Source organism: Myotis daubentonii, chromosome X (genome assembly GCF_963259705.1).
Source record: "Myotis daubentonii chromosome X, mMyoDau2.1, whole genome shotgun sequence".
NCBI classification, from domain to species: Eukaryota; Metazoa; Chordata; class Mammalia; order Chiroptera; family Vespertilionidae; genus Myotis; species Myotis daubentonii.
In genome coordinates this window covers 101330107-101335485 of record NC_081861.1, presented here as the reverse complement: position 1 = coordinate 101335485, position 5379 = coordinate 101330107, and the positions used below count along the sequence as shown (strand labels likewise).

Sequence of the window (5379 nt, the reverse complement as noted above, 5' to 3'; positions counted from 1 at the left end):
TTGAAAAGTGTCTATTTAGGTCATTTGCCCATTTTTTGATTGGATTTTTTATCTTCCTTTTGTTAGGTTGTATGAGTTCTCTGTAAATGTGGGAGATTAAACCCTTATTGGTGATAACATTAGCAAATATGTTCTCCCATGCAGTGGGCTTTCTTGTTGTTTTGTTGATGGTTTCCTTTGCTGTGCAAAAGCTTTTTATTTTGATGTAGTCCCATTTGTTTATTTTCTCTTTAGTTTCCATTGCCCTAGGAGCAGTATCAGTGAAGAAATTCCTTCGGCATATGTCTGTGATTTCGCTGCCTATGCATTCCTCTAGTATTTTTATGGTTTCCCGTCTTACGTTTAAGTCCTTTATCCATTTTTAGCTTATTTTTGTGTATGGTGTAATTTGGTGGTCTAGTTTCATCTTTTTGCATGTATCTGTCCAATTTTCCCAGCACCATTTATTGAAGAGACTGTCTTGACTCCATTGTATGTTCTTGCCTCCTTTGTCAAATATTAATTGGGCATAGTGGTTTGGGTAGATTTCTGGGTTCTCTATTCTATTCCATTGATCTATATGTCTGTTCTTGTGCCAGTACCAGGCTGTTTTAAGAACATTGGCTTTGTAATACAGTTTGATATCTGGTATTGAAATCCCATCTACTTTGTTCTTCTTTCTTAGGATTGCTGCAGCTATTCGAGGTCTTTTTTATTCCAGATGAATTTTTGGAACATTCGTTCTAGATCTGTGAAATATACCGTTGGTATTTTAATGGGGATTGCATTGAATCTATAGATTGATTTGGGTAGTATGATCTCTTCCCATCCACCCACCCCTGCCTTCCTTCTGAGATTCTCTGCAGTCTTTTCCATGCTTCTATTTCTCTGGATCTATTTTGTTCATCAGTTTATTTTGTTCATTAGATTCTACATATGAGTGATATCATGTGATACTTGCCTTTCTCTGTCTTATTCCATTAGCATAATACTCTCCAGGTTATGACTTCTCTTCTAATTATATGGCATGATAATGAAAGGGAGCAGTAGAAGCCTTTGGTAGGATCTAGAACAGTGGTTCTCAACCTGTGGGTCGCGACCCCTTTGGGGGTCAAAGGACCCTTTCACAGGAAAACACATATATAATTACATATTGTTTTTGTGATTAATCACTATGCTTTAATTATGTTCAATTTGTAACAATGAAATTGGGGGTCATCACAACATAAGGAACTGTATTAAAGGGTCGCGGCATTAGGAAGGTTGAGAACCAGTGATCTAGAATGATGTTCTCTCTTCTTTTCAGCTCCAAGAGTGATTCAGTTGTGTCATGGCTCACAGAGTCTGCTAAGGGGTAAACTGCAATTGATGACAACTGCAGAAGCCCTCAGATGACTGAGTCACACTATCAGAAAAAGGCTCTAGAGGTCATTTAAATTACCTTATTCTTCTCTCCCTCACCCCTAGCTCCCATGGAAGATTATGCCTGAAATAACATATTAACTGCTGAACTGGTCAGGACTTGTTAGGAAAAGTGATAGGATTACTATTTCTATTTCCACTCAGGGAAGCTGGAGTGAAAAAACACACACACAAAGGAATTTGGGGGCCCAGCTTCATCTGCCAGCATGGCTATACATGGGGCTAGACTTTAAATGCCAACTTCCCAGAAAATATATGGGGACATAAGGGAAATAAGATGAAAGAGTGAAGACAGAATGGTGCCTTCAAATAAGCCATCTCTGCTCTTGATTTTGAATTATAAGGCTTCTGGTGTCTTCCTGGTGCCTTCTATTTGCATGAATATCTCATTTCTGGCAAATCCTTTCTCCCCAAATTTCCTAAGCTCCCACTCATGTCTTACTCCTGAATTCCAATAGCTCCATGAGAGAGTTTGGGGATGTATGCATATACATACTCCCCTGATGTTAGGAGCAAGCTAAAAGATCTTGGAGAAATACTTTGTAAAATACTTCTCCTCTAGTCATAGTCAGCTAAAGTGATTTTAAAGAAAAGCATTAAATGTCTGATTACTACTTTGGCATTCCAGCCGATCCAATCTTCAGTTTAATGACTATGACTTTTGGAGGAATAGAGTTGTCAAGGAAGCTAGCAGGCCCTCTGAAGTTACCACAAAGAGTCCTTTGATAATTCCTGTGTGGAAGCACAAACTAGATAAGGGTGTTAGGAAACCAGTAGAGGATCAAACATATTGGTAGTGAGGCTGAGAGAGCGGGAACAGGGTATATTTTTCTTTTTGTATCTTTTCATTGTTTTAATAATTGCAATAAACTCATCATCATGTAGAATGTATTTAAAATTTTAATAAATAAAATTTTATATAAAAATAGAAAAGATTAAAAATAATGTTGGGAAAGGAGAAAATTATTTTGAAAACATAAGTGAAAAGGAAAAAGAAAAAAGGAGAAAATATTGAAAGCTAACAGAGGAGAACAAAGAGGTAAAGGAATATAGGAATAGAAGGAAAATAAAAATGAAAAAGGAAACTGAAGCAAATGCAAAGGAAAAAGAGGAGGAGATAATTTTAAAAAGTTAAACATGTGGAAAAATAAAAAGAATAGAGCATGTCAAGGAAACACAAGAGTAAACCTGAAAAACAAACAAACAAACAAAAAATTCCAATGGGCAAAGCTAAAACAATTATGCTAACAAAATAAATAGCATGATACTGAATTTTGAGTCATTTGTTTGTGTACCTGCCCTCCCAGGAGGTGGAGCTTAATCTCTATAATTCTAAGTGTAAACTGGGTTTAAGGACTTGATTCCAAAAAGCACAGTATAGATCAGAAAAAAAGTAACTTCATTGTGGATAAACTTGGCAAACACACCTTGGCCAGGTGCTAAAGGTTAACATCACTAGTGATAAGTCCTGTCAATGGTATGTACCCTTTTTTGATGTGATGAGAAGAGCACTTCCTCTCTGTTGTCACACTCTCCAAAACACATTGCCCCAGTGTAATCATGAGAAAACCATCAAACAATCCCCATTTAGGAACATTCTATGAAATACCTGACCACTACCTCTAAATAATCAAGGTCATCAAAAACAAGGACAATTTGAGAAACTGTCAGAGGCAAAAGGAGCCTAAGAAAACATGACAACTAAATGTAATATGAGATCCTGGATGTTCCTGGAACAGAAAAAGGATATTATGTAAAAACTAAGGAAATCTAAGTAAAGTATGGACTTTAGCTAGCAATAACATATTAGAATAGGTTCATTAACTTTAAGAAATGTACCATACTAATGTAAGATATTAATACAGGGAAAAATGGCCTGATAATTTAGAGGTCTACTTTGAGGATGAGGACAGGACAGAACTGTACTGGGTGCCTCCTAAGAGCACCCTGCTGCAGGTGCAACAGCATCCCAGATACTTTGTAAAAACCCTGACACCAGCATTTTTGTGTGGGATCCTCTCCTTTTTGTAGAAATTATCTCCGGGGGAGAAAGGTGCACCAGGTAAAGTGACTGAGCCAGGCTGCAGAGCCAGGCCACCTGGATCTCCTCCCAGATCACTCTCTGCCTGGAATACAGCATACTTGAATCAGCTGGACATATTCCTAGACTCCAACACTTTTCTTTCTTTCACCCTGGACACAGTCCTTCCTCACATTGTAAGTGGAGAAGAGCTGCTGACTTATCGTAGCTGCAGCCTCTCTGGTGAAAGTGCTGAGCCTCAGCTAGTCTTCACTCTCCTCTCTTGATACAAAACTCTGTGCCTTGGTCATAACATCCTTGGACTCTGAGCTGTGTTAACTACCAGCCTCCATCTCTGAAGGGACCATCTATTGCAGTTACCACAGCAACTGACCCAAGCAACTTACTGGATTGACTCAGGATCTAGTGACCTGGTTCTGAACCTTTGTGGAGTTAGAGAGTTTGGAGAAGCTACCCCTCAAACTGCATACATACAAACAATGCATGTAATTTTAAGGGACTAAAGCTGAGGTTGGCCTTCAGTTATTTCATGAGCTGGAGGGTTGCTCTGTGTGAATACTGAAGATGCCTTTGGATAAGATGGGGCCAAGAAAACTGGGTCCTGTTTCTGTATCTGTAAACACCTACAATCTGGGATCCTCCAGAACCCCTAGAAGGTTTGCCAATTTTCTTGATCTTTGCAATATGGAGGACTATGATCCACTTGGACAGTGGACTCTGCATTCTTCCCAAGTTTTTCACATTTTAAGATTTTGTGCCTTTTAAACTGAAAAACCTTTTGGCACGTTGAGTCATTGTCATAAAGTTGTATCTAGAGGGTTTCATATGTCCTTACCTGTAGCCATGTGACTTCTTGCAATGCCCACCCCTTCCCCCAGGGAGGAGTGTATTCCCCTAAAGAGCCATGGTGTGGAAGGTTCATGTTCTTTTCCCTCTGCCATGAGAACATATTTCCCAGATTGGGGCTATTCCTTCAGCCTGGGCACCAGAATGGGAAGACATGTGGAGCAGAGCTGCAGCAGCTGCCCTGCAGCCACCGATTGTAACATGACTGAGGAATAAATGCTGCTTGTGGTAATGGCATGGAGATTCGAGGGTTGTTTGTTATTACAGCAAAGCTAACTAATATATCATTAAACTGAAACCAGCTGCTGTCCTTAAAATAGAAAAAAAAACAAAAAACCCCGCTTGGTTGCCGCCTCTGCTGCTGCCATGGTGCCAGCCCCTCGGGTTTCAACGAGGCTGGGGGATGCTCCAGAATGGGAGACAAGCCAATTTGGGAGCAGATTGGATCCAGCTTTATTCAACATTACTACCAATTATTTGATAATGACAGAACCCAACTAGGCACAATTTAAATGGACACATCATGCCTTAAGTGGAAAGGACAGCAATTCAGGGTAAAGCTGCCATTGTGGAGAAGTTGTCTAGCCTTCCATTCCAGAAAATCCAGCACAGCATCATGGCACAGGACGATCAGCCCACGCCAGACAGCTGCATCCTCAGCATGGCTGTGGGCCAGCTTAAGGCTGATGAAGACCCCATCAAGGGGTTCCACCAGCTGTTCCTATTGAAGAACATCAGCGATGCTTGGGTTTGCACCAATGACATGTTCAGGCTTCCCCTACACAACTTCCGCTGACCTCCTCCCAGTCAGGCACTCATGCTATTTCCTTCTCCATCTTCTTCCAGATACTATTCACACTCCTTCAGATGCTCCAAATATCATACACAAATTAGCAGGACCGATGTGGGAGTGGGTGCAGTGTGCTGTTGCTACCTAAGTATTGTGCATGATGTTTGGATGCTAGACTAGTTACATATGACAGGAGAGGTTTGTGTTGTACCAGTGCATGCCTTGGAAAGACTTAAGTAATGCAAAAGGTTGTCTATTTTTCTTTTTAATCTACTGACAAGTTTCTCTAGTAACCCAAAGA

The 5379-nt window shown here is 40.2% G+C and overlaps 1 pseudogene; it reads left to right on the top strand.

Moving 5' to 3' along the window:
• Positions 1-4629: 4629 nt before the first annotated feature.
• LOC132223574 (nuclear transport factor 2-like) lies at positions 4630-5084 on the top strand (annotated as a pseudogene).
• Positions 5085-5379: the final 295 nt, after the last annotated feature.